Source organism: Salvelinus fontinalis, chromosome 35 (genome assembly GCF_029448725.1).
Source record: "Salvelinus fontinalis isolate EN_2023a chromosome 35, ASM2944872v1, whole genome shotgun sequence".
Classification (NCBI taxonomy): domain Eukaryota; kingdom Metazoa; phylum Chordata; class Actinopteri; order Salmoniformes; family Salmonidae; genus Salvelinus; species Salvelinus fontinalis.
The window spans coordinates 6,557,063-6,571,150 of record NC_074699.1 but is presented as its reverse complement, the minus strand read 5'-3'; the positions used below and the strand labels follow the sequence as shown (position 1 = coordinate 6,571,150).

Genomic DNA, 14,088 nt, shown 5'->3' with positions numbered 1-14,088 from the left:
ATAAAAGCAGTATGGGGGTGAGGTAGGTAAATTGGGTGGGTAGTTTACAGATGGACTATGTACAGCTGCAGCGATCGGTTAGCTGCTCGGATAGCAGATTTTTAAAGTTGTTGAGGGAGATAAAAGTCTCCAACTTCAGAGATTTTTGCAATTCGTTCCAGTCGCAGGCAGCAGAGAACTGGAAGGAAAGGCGTCCAAATGAGGTTTTGGCTTTAGGGATGATCAGTGAGATACACCTGCTGGAGCGCGTGCTACGGGTGGGTGTAGCCATCGTGACCAGTGAACTGAGATAAGGCGGCACTTTACCTAGCATAGCATTGTAGATGACCTGGAGCCAGTGGGTCTGACGACGAACATGTAGCGAGGGCCAGCCGACTAGGGCATACAGGTCGCAGTGGTGGGTCGTATAAGGTGCTTTAGTAACAAAACGGATGGCACTGTGATCAACTGCATCCAGTTTGCTAAGTAGAGTATTGGAAGCTATTTTGTAGATGACATCGCCGAAGTCGAGGATCGGTAGGATAGTCAGTTTTACTAGGGTAAGTTTGGCGGCGTGAGTGAAGGAGGCTTTGTTACGGAATAGAAAGCCGACTCTAGATTTGATTTTGGATTGGAGATGTTTGATATGAGTCTGGAAGGAGAGTTTGCAGTCTAGCCAGACACCTAGGTACTTATAGATGTCCACATATTCTAGGTCGGAACCGTCCAGGGTGGTGATGCTAGTCGGGCGTGCGGGTGCAGGCAGCGAACGGTTGAAAAGCATGCATTTGGTTTTACTAGCATTTAAGAGCAGTTGGAGGCCACGGAAGGAGTGTTGTATGGCATTGAAGCTCATTTGGAGGTTAGATAGCACAGTGTCCAGGGAAGGGCCGGAAGTATACAGAATGGTGTCGTCTGCGTAGAGGTGGATCAGGGAATCGCCCGCAGCAAGAGCAACATCATTAATGTATACAGAGAAAAGAGTCGGCCCGAGAATTGAACCCTGTGGTACCCCCATAGAGACTGCCAGAGGACCGGACAACATGCTATCCGATTTGACACACTGAACTCTGTCTGCAAAGTAGTTGGTTAACCTGTTGGGGATGGGGGCGCTGTTTAGACTATTTATGCTAATGTGGCTAATTTTTTAAACGGCTTCCCACAAAATCCTTGATCGTACAATATGCATATTATTATTATTATTGGATAGAAAACAGTCTATAGTTTCTATAGGAGTTGAAATTTTGTCTCTAAGTGGAACAGAGCCCATTCTACAGCAATTTCCCTGACATGGAGTCAGATTTGAGAAACGTTGGCCACTTTTCTGAAGTCATTTAAAAGGGCTCTGTCGTTGCTATGACTATACGGACACTTCTTACGTCTTCCCCTGGATGCCTTTACGTGATGACGATTCCAACGGGCTCGATTGCTCGTTCACAGGCCCTACAAATGAAAAAAACCTTTAGCTAGCAAGTCTTTTCTTGCTGCGTAACGCGCGTGGAAGACACCGACCCTCTCCTGTTCCAAGCGTTAGTTTAGCCTGTTATATTTCTCCGGTCATCTTTTCACTCGTTATAGGAGTTACAAACATCACAAAGTAGTTAATTTAAAGCGTTTTATAGCAATTTATATCCGTTTAGTGCGATTTTGGGACATTTATTTTTGCAACGATGTGAAAAGTTGGGTGCGCTTTTCAGTTCATCCCGAACGTAGTTGACATTTCCACATGGCAAGAGGACAGCTTTCCACCAAAAGACGATTTCTCCCAAGAAAGGATCCTTTGCCCAAGATACTGATGGAAGAACAGCTCAAGGTAGGACATTTTTATTATGATAAATCGTGTTTCTGTCGAAACATTTTAGTGGCTTAGGACGCCATGTTTTTTGACGTAGCTTCGCTTGGCGCAAACTGTATTGAAAAGTAAGGATAAATTAAAAAATGTAATAACGCAATTGTATTAAGAATTAAATTGTCTATCAATCCCTGTCCACCCTATATTTTTTAGTCACGTTTATGAGTATTTATGTATAAGAGTAGATCACTGTCTAAGTGGCGCAAGGACGTTTTCTTTACCAGCTTGTCTACATTTCACATTGTCTAACCATGATTTTGGTGGCTAAATATAAACATTTTCGATCAAACTGTATATGCATGTTGTAATGTGATGTTACAGGAGTGTCATCGGAAGAATTCTGAGAAGGTTAGTGAAAAAATTAATATCTTTTGGCGATGTTGACTTTTATCGCTCACTTTGGCTAGAATCAATGCTGGGCTGCTAATTGCTATGTGCTAAGCTAATATAACGATTTATTGTGTTTTCGCTGTAAGACACTTAGAAAATCTGAAATATTGTCTGTATTCACAGGATCTGTGTCTTTCGATTCGTGTATGCTGTGTATTTTTACGAAATGTTTGATGATTAGTAGTTAGGTAAACACGTTGCTCATTGTAATTATTCTAGTCCATTTGTGATGGTGGGTGCAATTGTAAACTATGAAGTCTACCTGAAATATGCACTTTTTTCTAACAAAACCTATCCCATACCATAAATATGTTATCAGACTGTCATCTAATGAGTTTTTTTGTTGGTTAGGGGCTATAAATATCTTAGTTTAGCCGAATTGGTGATGGCTACTGGTGTTGGTGGACAAATAAAAGATGGTGGAATATGCTAATGTGTTTTTAGGTAATAGATGTACATCTTTACATATTGTGTCTTCCCTGTAAAACATTTTAAAAATCGGAAATGTTGACTGGATTCATAAGATCTGTGTCTTTCATTAGCTGTATTGGACTTTAATGTGTGAAAGTTAAATATTTAAAAAAAATATTTTTTTTGAATTTCGCGGCACTGGTTTTTCAGTGGGGGGGGGGGGGGTGTGCCGCTAGCGCCACGCTGATCCTAGACAGGTTAACCAGGCAAGGCAGTCATTAGAAAAACCGAGGCTATTGAGTCTGCCGATAAGAATATGGTGATTGACAGAGTCGAAAGCCTTGGCCAGGTCGATGAAGACGGCTGCACAGTAATGTCTTTTATCGATGGCGGTTATGATATCGTTTAGTACCTTGAGCGTGGCTGAGGTGCACCCGTGACCGGCTCGGAAACCGGATTGCACAGCGGAGAAGGTACGGTGGGATTCGAGATGGTCAGTGATCTGTTTGTTGACTTGGCTTTCGAAGACCTTAGCTAGGCAGGGCAGGATGGATATAGGTCTGTAACAGTTTGCGTCCAGGGTGTCTCCCCCTTTGAAGAGGGGAATGACAGCGGCAGCTTTCCAATCCTTGGGGATCTCAGATGATACGAAGGAGAGGTTGAACAGGCTGGTAATAGGGGGTGCGACAATGGCGGCGGACAGTTTCAGAAATAGGGGGTCCAGATTGTCAAGCCCAGCTGATTTGTATGGGTCCAGGTTTTCCAGCTCTTTCAGAACATCTGCTATCTGGATATGGGTAAAGGAGAAGCTGGGGACGCTTGGGCGAGTAGCAGCGGGCCGGGCGGGGCTGCTGGCCAAGGTTGGAGTCGCCAGGTGGAAGGCATGGCCAGCCATTGAGAAATGTTTGTTGAAGTTTTCGATTATCACGGACTTATCAGTGGTGACCGTATTATCTAGCCTCAGTGCAGTGGGCAGCTGGGAGGAGGTGCTCTTGTTTTCCATGGACTTTACAGTATCCCAGAACTTTTTGGAGTTAGAGCTACAGGATGCAAATTTCTGCTTGAAAAAGCTGGCCTTTGCTTTCCTGACTGACTGCGTGTATTGGTTCCTGACTTCCCTGAACAGTTGCATATCACGGGGGCTCTTCGATGCTATCGCAGTTCGCCATAGGATGTTTTTGTGCTGGTCGAGGGCAGTCAGGTCTGGAGTGAACCAAGGGCTATATCTGTTCTTGGTTCTGCATTTTTTGAACGGAGCATGCTTGTCTAATATGGTGAGGAAGTAACTTTTAAAGAATGACCAGGCATCCTCAACTGACAGGATGAGGTCAATATCCTTCCAGGGTACCCGGGCCAGGTCGATTAGAAAGGCCTGCTCGCAGAAGTGTTTCAGGGAGCATTTGACAGTGATGAGGGGTGGTCGTTTGACCGTGGACCCGTGGCGGATACAGGCAATGAGGCAGTGATCGCTGAGATCTTGATTGAAGACAGCAGAGGTGTATTTGGAGGGCAAGTTGGTCAGGATAATGTCTACTAGGGTGCCCATGTTTACGGATTTGGGGTTGTACCTGGTGGGTTCCTTGATGATTTGTGTGAGATTGAGGGCATCAAGCTTAGATTGTAGGACTGCCGGGGTGTTAAGCATATCCCAGTTTAGGTCACCTAACAGAACAAACTCTGAAGCTAGATGGGGAGCGATCAATTCACAGATGGTGTCCAGGGCACAGCTGGGAGCTGAGGGGGGTCGGTAGCAGGCGGCAACAGTGAGAGACTTATTTCTGGAGAGATTAATTTTTAAAATTAGAAGTTCAAACTGTTTGGGCATAGACTTGGAAAGTATGACAGAACTTTGCAGGCTATCTCTGCAGTAGATTGCAACTCCTCCCCCTTTGGCAGTTCTATCTTGACGGAAAGTGTTATAGTTGGGTATGGAAATCTCAGAGTTTTTGGTGGCCTTCCTAAGCCAGGATTCAGACACGGCAAGGACATCAGGGTTGGCAGAGTGTGCTAAAGCGGTGAGTAAGGCAAACTTAGGCAGGAGGCTTCTGATGTTGACATGCATGAGGCCAAGGCTTTTTCGATCACAGAAGTCAACAAATGAGGGTGACTGGGGACATGCAGGGCCTGGGTTTACCTCCACATCACCCGAGGAACAGAGGAGCAGTAGGATGAGGGTGCGGCTAAAGGCTATCAAAACTGGTCGCCTAGAGCGGAATAAAAGGAGCAGATTTATGGGCGTGGTAGAATAGATTCTGGGCATAATGTGCAGACCAGGGTATGGTGGGGCACGGGTACAGCGGAGGCAAGCCCAGGCACTGGGTGATGATAAGAGAGGTTGTATCTCTGGACATGCTGGTCTCAATGGGTGAGGTCACCGCATGTGTGGGGGGTGGGACAAAGGAGGTATCAGAGGTACGGAGAGTGGAACTACGGGGTCCATTGCAAACCAAAACAATGATAACTAGCCTGAACAACAGTATGCAAGGCATATTGATATTTGAGAGAGACATACAATAAGGCATAAAGTGATTGCAGGTCATGATTGGGAGAGCTAGCTAAAACAGCAGGTCAGATAACAGCAGCTAGTCGGCTAACACAGCAACAGAAGGTAAAAAATGGCGACGACTGGGCAGAGAGGGTCGGATTAACTACACACAGATCCTGAGTTAAGGCACAGAGCCGACAGATAAAACACAGATAAACAGAATGGAGTACCGTGAATTAATGGACAGTCAAGCAGGCATAAGCTATGTAGCCAAGTGATCATAGTGTCCAGGGGCCAGCCGTAGATGAAGTAGTGAGGCCTCCACTAAGCTAGCCCGCGGCGTTTAAAGTTAGTAGCCCGGGGGGGTGGTCTGCTCAGACGGAGGGGGTCTGCTCAGACGGAGGCTGGTTGAGGGCACAGCGGATGGGGTATTTGTCTGCAGACCAGACGTGGTCGTGTGGACAGAGAATCCAAGCCGGATGGCGGTGGCGAAAGAGAGGTTGAGAGTTGTAGAATTGTGTTTGCTAACTGGTGCTAGCTTCGTGATTCAGACAGCTAGTCATGGGTAGCAAGCTAGCAGAAGATGGAGGTCTGTTTTTAGCCACGCCGTGCAATTCCGTCGGTAGATTAGTGGGGTTCCGTGTGGTAGAGGGGACCAATCCAGTTGTCAAAATAGTTATAGTGGCCTAAGAAGATTGTTCGATAGACCTGTTCAGATAGCAGCCGATATGCTCAAGACAGCTAACGATTAGCGGGCCGCAGTTAGTATATGGACGTTCAGGTTACGTCGCGATGGAGGGGCCGGTTGAAATACTCCCTCGGGCAGATAACGTCGGTATCCCAGTCGTGAAGGCCCGGTGGGGCTCCGCATCGGCAGTAAAACGGGTCCGGATAGGTGATTGTAGCCCAGGAGTGGCTGATGGCACTCTTCAGCTGGCTAGCTCCGGGATAATTGGTGTTTGCTCCGGAATTGATGTTAGCCGATAGTCACTCGGATAGCAGCTAGTTAGCTGCAAGATCCAGGTGTAAATGTCCAGAGCTTGAGGTAAAAATCCGGGGATATGGATAGAAAAATAGGTCTGGTATGCTCTGGTCTGAGTCGCGTTGTACAAAACTGGCAATAGATTTCCGAGCTAAAGGATAGCTGATGAGCGCTAGCTGTGGTTAGCTGAACTATTAACGTTAGCTACTAACGTTAGCTTGTGAGCTGGCTAACTTCTGGTTAGCTTGTTAGCTTCTGTTGTAGATTTCGGATACGAGGTAAATAATACTTTTGAGGAAGAAAAAAAACAGATCCGCACCACATTTGGTGAGGTGGGTTGCAGGAGAGTGTTTTGAAGTTGAGTTTAAGAAGAAAATAATATATATATAAAAAAGATATGCAAAGAAAAATATATATACACGGGACAAGACGAGGACAATGGACATCTGACTGCTACGCCATCTTGGATATCGTCTGACAAGTTATTTGTTTCTGGCCATTTTAAGACTGTAATCGAACCCACAAATGCTGATGCTCCAGATACTCAACTAACAAAGGACAGTTTTATTGCTTCTTTAAAACCTGTTGAGGCTAGGGGGTGCTGTTGTCACTATTTATGTAAATCGTGTAATTTTTTACACGGCTTCCTACTAAATTCTTGATCGTACAATATGCATATTATTACTATTATTGGATAGAAAACAGTCTATAATTTCTATAGGCGTTGGAATTTTGTCTGAGTGGAACAGAACTCATTCTACAGCAATTTCCCTGACATGGAGTCAGATTTCACACATTTTGGCCCCTGATCTGGAGTCAGTTTTAAGGCCACTGTTATTGCTATGAGCATACAGACACTGCTTACGTCTTCCCCTGGATGCCTTTACGTGATGACGATTTGAATGGTGTCGATTGCCCAATCACAGCCACTATAAATGAAAAAAACCTGTAGGTAGGAACTCTTTTCTAGGTGCGTCAGGCGCGTGGTGGCCACCGACCCGCACTTGTTCCAAGCATTAGTGTAGGGAGTAATATTTCTCCGGTCATGTTTCTACTCGTTATAGGAGTTAAAAACATCATAAGGTAGTTAATTTAAACCGTTTTATAGCAATTTATACCCGTTTAGTGCAATTTTGGGACATTTATTTCTGAGACACTGTGAATCTCTGGGCACGGTTCCAATTCATGCCGAACGCAATGGACATTTCTACATGGCAAGAGGACAGCTTTCGACCAAAAGACGATTAGACCCAAGAAAGGATTCTTTGCCCAAGATACTGATGGAAGAACAGCTCAAAGTAGGAACAATTTATTATGATAAATAGTGTTTCTGTCGAAAATTGTTAATCGCTTATGACGCCATCTTGCTAGAAGTAGCTTCGCTTGGCGCAAACTGTATTGAAAAGTAAGGATAATTTAAAAAATGTAAATCCGCGATTGTATTAAGAATTAAATTGTCTATCAATCGCTGTCCACCCTATATTTTTTAGTCACGTTTATGAGTACTTATGTATACGACTAGATCACTGTCTAATGTGGCGCAGGACATTTTCTGACCAGCTGGGCTACTTTTCTCATTGTCTAACCATGATTTTGGTGGCTAAATATGCACATTTTCGAACAAACTGTATATGTATGTTGTAATGTGATGTTACAGGAGTGTCATCTGAAGAATTCTGAGAAGGTTAGTGAAAAAATGTATATATTTTGGCGATGTTTACGTTATCGCTCTCTTTGGCTAGAATCAATGCTGGTGTAATGTTTGCACATGTGCTATGCTAATATAACGATTTATTGTGTTTTCGCTGTAAGACACTTAGAAAATCTGAAATATTGTCTGTATTCACAGGATCTGTGTCTTTCGATTAGTGTATGCTGTGTATTTTTACGAAATGTTTGATGATTAGTAGTTAGGTAAACACGTTGCTCATTGTATTTATTCTAGTCCATTTGTGACGGTGGGTGCAATTGTAAACTATCTACCTGAAATATGCACATTTTTCTAACAAAACCTATCCTATACCATAAATATGTTATCAGACTGTCATCTGATGAGCTTTTTTCTTGGTTAGTGGCTATCAATATCTTAGTTTAGCCGAATTGGTGATAGCTACTGGTGTTGGTGGACAAAGAAAAGATGGTGGATTATGCTAATGTGTTTAGCTAATAGATTTACATCTTTACATATTGTGTCTTCCCTGTAAAACATTAAAAAAATCGGACATGTTGGCTGGATTCACAAGATCTGTGTCTTTCATTAGCTGTATTGGACTTTAATGTGTGAAAGTTAAATATTCAAAAAAAAAATTTTTTTTGAATTTCGCGGCTCTGCCTTTTCAGTGGGGGTGGGGGGGGTTGCCGCCAGTCCTAGACAGGTTAATCACCACCACCGTTTTCTAATGATCAACTAGCCTTTTAAAATGATAAACTTGGATTAGCTAACACAACGTGCCCTTATTGATCACTCGATTAAGCATGCCTCTCCTTAATGTAAATATGCCTTGTCCATTGCTGTTCTCGTTAGTGTTTATTGGCTTATTTCACTGTAGAGATTCTAGCCCTGCTCTCTATACCATATCCAACCTCTCAGTTCCACCACCCACATATGCGATGACATCACCTGGTTTCAATGATGTTTCTAGAGACAAGATCTCTCTCATCATCACTCAATACCTAGGTTTACCTCCACTGTATTCACATCCTACCATACCTTTGTCTGTACATAATTCCTTTAAACTATTTTATCGCCCCCAGAAACTTCCTTTTACTCTCTGCTCTAGTAGCTCTAGGCGACCAATTCTCATAGCTTTTAGCCGTACCCTTATCCTACTTCTCCTCTGTTCCTCTGGTGATGTAGAGGTGAATCCAGGCCCTGCAGTACCTGGCTCCACTCCTATTCCCCAGGTGCTCTCTTTTGATGACTTCTGTAACCGTAATAGCCTTGGCTTCATGCATGTTAACATTAGAAGCCTCCTCCCTAAGTTTGTTTTGTTCACTGCTTTAGCACACTCTACCAACCCGGATGTTTTAGCCGTGTCTGAATCCTGGCTTAGAAAGACCACCAAAAATTCAGACATTTTTATCCCCAATTACAATATTTTCAGACAAGATAGAACGGCCAAAGGGGGCGGTGTTGCAATCTACTGCAAAGACTGCCTGCAGAGTTCTGTTATACTATCCAGGTCTGTTCCCAAACAATTTGAACTTCTACTTTTAAAAATCCACCTCTCTAAAAACAAGTCTCTCACCGTTGCCGCCTGCTATAGACCACCCTCTGCCCCCAGCTGTGCTCTGGACACTATATGTGAACTGATTGCCCCCCATCTATCTTCAGAGCTCGTGCTGCTAGGCGACCTAAATTTGAACATGCTCAACACCCCAGCCACCCTACAATCTAAGCTTGATGCCCTCAATCTCACACAAATTATCAATGAACCTACCAGGTACCACCCCAATTCCGTAAACACGGGTACCCTCATAGATATCATCCTAACAAACTTGCCCTCCAAATACACCTCTGCTGTTTTCAACCAAGATCTCAGCGATCACTGCCTCATTTCCTGCATCCGTAATGGGTCAGCGGTCAAACGACCTCCACTCATCACTGTCAAACACTCCCTGAAACACTTCAGCGAGCAGGCCTTCCTAATCGACCTGGCCGGGGTATCCTGGAAGGATATTGATCTCATCCCGTCAGTAGAGGATGCCTGGTCATTTTTTAAAAATGCCTTCCTCACCATCTTGAATAAGCATGCCCCATTCAAGAAATTTAGAACCAGGAACAGATATAGCCCTTGGTTCTCTCCTGACCTGACTGCCCTTAACCAACAGAAAAACATCCTATGGCGTTCTGCATTAGCATCGAACAGCCCCCGTGATATGCAACTTTTCAGGGAAGCCAGAAACCAATATACACAGGCAGTTAGAACAGCCAAGGCTAGCTTTTTCAAGCAGAAATTTGCTTCCTGCAACACAAATTCAAAAAAGTTCTGGGACACCGTAAAGTCCATGGAGAATAAGAACACCTCCTCCCAGCTTCCAACCGCTCTGAAGATAGGAAACACTGTCACCACCGACAAATCCACTATAATTGAGAATTTCAATAAGCATTTTTCTACGGCTGGCCATGCTTTCCACCTGCCTACCCCTACCCCGGACAACAGCACTGCCCTCCCCTCTGCTACTCGCCCAAGCCTTCCCCATTTCTCTTTCTCCCAAATACAGTCAGCTGATGTTCTTAATGAGCTGCAAAATCTGGACCCTTACAAATCAGCCGGGCTAGATAATCTGGACCCTTTCTTTCTAAAACTATCTGCTGAAATTGTTGCCACCCCTATTACTAGCCTCTTCAACCTCTCTTTCGTGTCGTCTGAGATCCCCAAAGATTGGAAGGCAGCTGCGGTTATCCCCCTCTTCAAAGGGGGGGACACCCTTGACCCTAACTGCTACAGACCTATATCTATCCTACCCTGCCTTTCTAAGGTCTTCGAAAGCCAAGTCAACAAACAGATTACCGACCATTTCGAATCACACCACACCTTCTCCGCTATGCAATCTGGTTTCAGAGCTGGTCATGGGTGCACCTCAGCCACGCTCAAGGTCATAAACGATATCGTAACCGCCATCGATAGGAAACAATACTGTGCAGCCGTATTCATTGACCTGGCCAAGGCTTTTGACTCTGTCAATCACCACATCCTCATTGGCAGACTCGACAGCCTTGGTTTCTCTAATGATTGCCTCGCCTGGTTCACCAACTACTTCTCTGATCGAGTTCAGTGTGTCAAATCGGAGGGTCTGTTGTCCGGGCCTCTGGCAGTCTCTATGGGGGTGCCACAGGGTTCAATTCTTGGACCGACTCTCTTCTCTGTTTACATCAATGATGTCGCTCTTGCTGCTGGTGATTCTCTGATCCACCTCTACGCAGACGACACTATTCTGTATACTTCTGGCCCTTCTTTTGACACTGTGTTAACAACCCTCCAGGCGAGCTTCAATGCCATACAACTCTCCTTCCGTGGCCTCCAACTGCTCTTAAATACAAGTAAAACCAAATGCATGCTCTTCAACCGATCGCTGCCTGCTCCTGCCCGCCTGTCCAACATCACTACTTTGGACGGCTCTGACTTAGAATATGTGGACAACTACAAATACCTAGGTGTCTGGTTAGACTGTAAACTCTCCTTCCAGACCCACATCAAACATCTCCAATCCAAAGTCAAATCTAGAATTGGCTTCCTATTCCGCAACAAAGCATCCTTTACTCATGCTGCCAAACATACCCTTGTAAAACTGACCATCCTACCAATCCTCGACTTCGGTGATGTCATTTACAAAATAGCCTCCAAAACCCTACTCAATAAATTGGATGCAGTCTATCACAGTGCCATCCGTTTTGTCACCAAAGCCCCATATACTACCCACCACTGCGACCTGTACACTCTCGTTGGCTGGCCCTCGCTTCATACTCGTCGCCAAACCCACTGGTTCCAGGTCATCTACAAGACCCTGCTAGGTAAAGTCCCCCCTTATCTCAGCTCGCTGGTCACCATAGCAGCACCTACCTGTAGCACGCGCTCCAGCAGGTATATCAATCAATCAATCAATCAATTTTATTTTATATAGCCCTTCGTACATCAGATAATATCTCGAAGTGCTGTACAGAAACCCAGCCTAAAACCCCAAACAGCTAGAATGCAGGTGTAGAAGCACGGTAGCTAGGAAAAACTCCCTAGAAAGGCCAAAACCTAGGAAGAAACCTAGAGAGGAACCAGGCTATGAGGGGTGGCCAGTCCTCTTCTGGCTGTGCCGGGTGGAGATTATAACAGAACTATGCCAAGATGTTCAAAAATGTTCATAAGTGACAAGCATGGTCAAATAATAATCATGAATAATTTTCAGTTGGCTTTTCATAGCTGATCATTAAGAGTTGAAAAACAACAGGTCTGGGACAGGTGGCGGTTCCATAACCGCAGGCAGAACAGCTGAAACTGGAATAGCAGCAAGGCCAGGCGGACTGGGGGCAGCAAGGAGTCACCACGGCCGGTAGTCCCGACGTATGGTCCTAGGGCTCAGGTCCTCCGAGAGAAAGAGAGACGGAGAAAATTAGAGAGAGCCAAGATTTTCAAAATGTTCATAAATGACAAGCATGGTCAAATAATAATCAGGAATAAATCTCAGTTGGCTTTTCATAGCCGATCATTAAGAGTTGAAAACAGCAGGTCTGGGACAGGTAGGGGTTTCGTAACCGCAGGCAGAAACAGTTGAAACTGGAATAGCAGCAAGGCCGGGCGGACTGGGGACAGCAAGGTGTCAGCATGCCCGGTAGTCCTGACGTATGGTCCTAGGGCTCAGGTTCTCAGAGAGAAAGAGAGAACGAGAGAATTAGAGAGAGCATACTTAAATTCACACAGGACAGTGGATAAGACAGGAGAAGTATTCCAGGTATAACCAACTGACCCTAGCCCCCCGACACATAAACTACTGCAGCATAAATACTGGAGGCTGAGACAGGAGCGGTCAGGAGACACTGTGGCCCCATCCGAAGAAACCCCCGGACAGGGCCAAACAGGAAGGATATAACCCCACCCACTCTGCCAAAGCACAGCCCCCACACCACTAGAGGGATATCCTCAACCACCAACTTACAATCCTGAGACAAGGCCGAGTATAGCCCACAAAGGTCTCCACCACAGCACAACCAAGGGGGGGCGCCAACCCAGACAGGAAGTTCACGTCAGTAACTCAACCCACTCAAGTGACGCACCCCTCCTAGGGACGGCATGAAAGAGCACCAGCAAGCCAGTGACTCAGCCCCAGTAACAGGGTTAGAGGCAGAGAATCCCAGTGGAGAGAGGGGAACCGGCCCTGGAGAGACAGCAAGGGCGGTTCGTTGCTCCAGAGCCTTTCCGTTCACCTTCACACTCCTGGGCCAGACTACACTCAATCATATGACCTACTGAAGAGATAAGTCTTCAGTAAAGACTTAAAGGTTGAGACTGAGTCTGCGTCTCTCACATGGGTAGGCAGACTGTTCCATAAAAATGGAGATCTATAGGAGAAAGCCCTGCCTCCAGCTGTTTGCTTAGAAATTTTAGGGACAATTAGGAGGCCTGCGTCTTGTGACCGTAGTGTACGTGTAGGTATGTACGGCAGGACCAACTCGGAAAGATAGGTAGGAGCAAGCCCATGTAACGCTTTAAAGGTTAACAGTAAAACCTTGAAATCAGCCCTTGCCTTAACGGGAAGCCAGTGTAGGGAAGCTAGCACTGGAGTAATATGATCAAATTTCTTGGTTCTAGTCAGGATTCTAGCAGCCGTATTTAGCACTAACTGAAGTTTATTTAGTGCTTTATCCGGGTAGCCGGAAAGTAGAGCATTGCAGTAGTCTAACCTAGAAGTAACAAATGCATGGATTAATTTTTCTGCATCATTTTTGGACAGAAAATTTCTGATTTTTGCAATGTTACGTAGATGGAAAAAAGCTGTCCTTGAAACAGTCTTGATATGTTCGTCAAAAGAGAGATCAGGGTCAAGAGTAACGCCGAGGTCCTTCACAGTTTTATTTGAGACGACTTTACAACCATCAAGATGAATTGTCAGATTTAACAGAAGATCTCTTTGTTTCTTGGGACCTAGAACAAGCATCTCTGTTTTGTCCGAGTTTAAAAGTAGAAAGTTTTCAGCCATCCACTTCCTTATGTCTGAAACACAGGCTTCTAGCGAGGGCAATTTTGGGGCTTCACCATGTTTCATTGAGATGTACAGCTGTGTGTCATCCGCATAGCAGTGAAAGTTAACATTATGTTTTCGAATAACATCCCCAAGAGGTAAAATATATAGTGAAAACAATAGTGGTCCTAAAACGGAACCTTGAGGAACACCAAAATGTACCGTTGATTTGTCAGAGGACAGACCATTCACAGAGACAAACTGATATCTTTCCGACAGGTAAGATCTAAACCAGGCCAGAACTTGTCCGTGTAGACC

General features: G+C 45.0%; 1 protein-coding gene across 2 annotated transcripts in view; it reads left to right on the top strand.

Moving 5' to 3' along the window:
• Window positions 1–14,088, top strand: part of LOC129834291 (protein kinase C-binding protein NELL1-like) — a 466,854-nt gene that overhangs the window by 135,725 nt on the left and 317,041 nt on the right. The window lies entirely within an intron of this gene.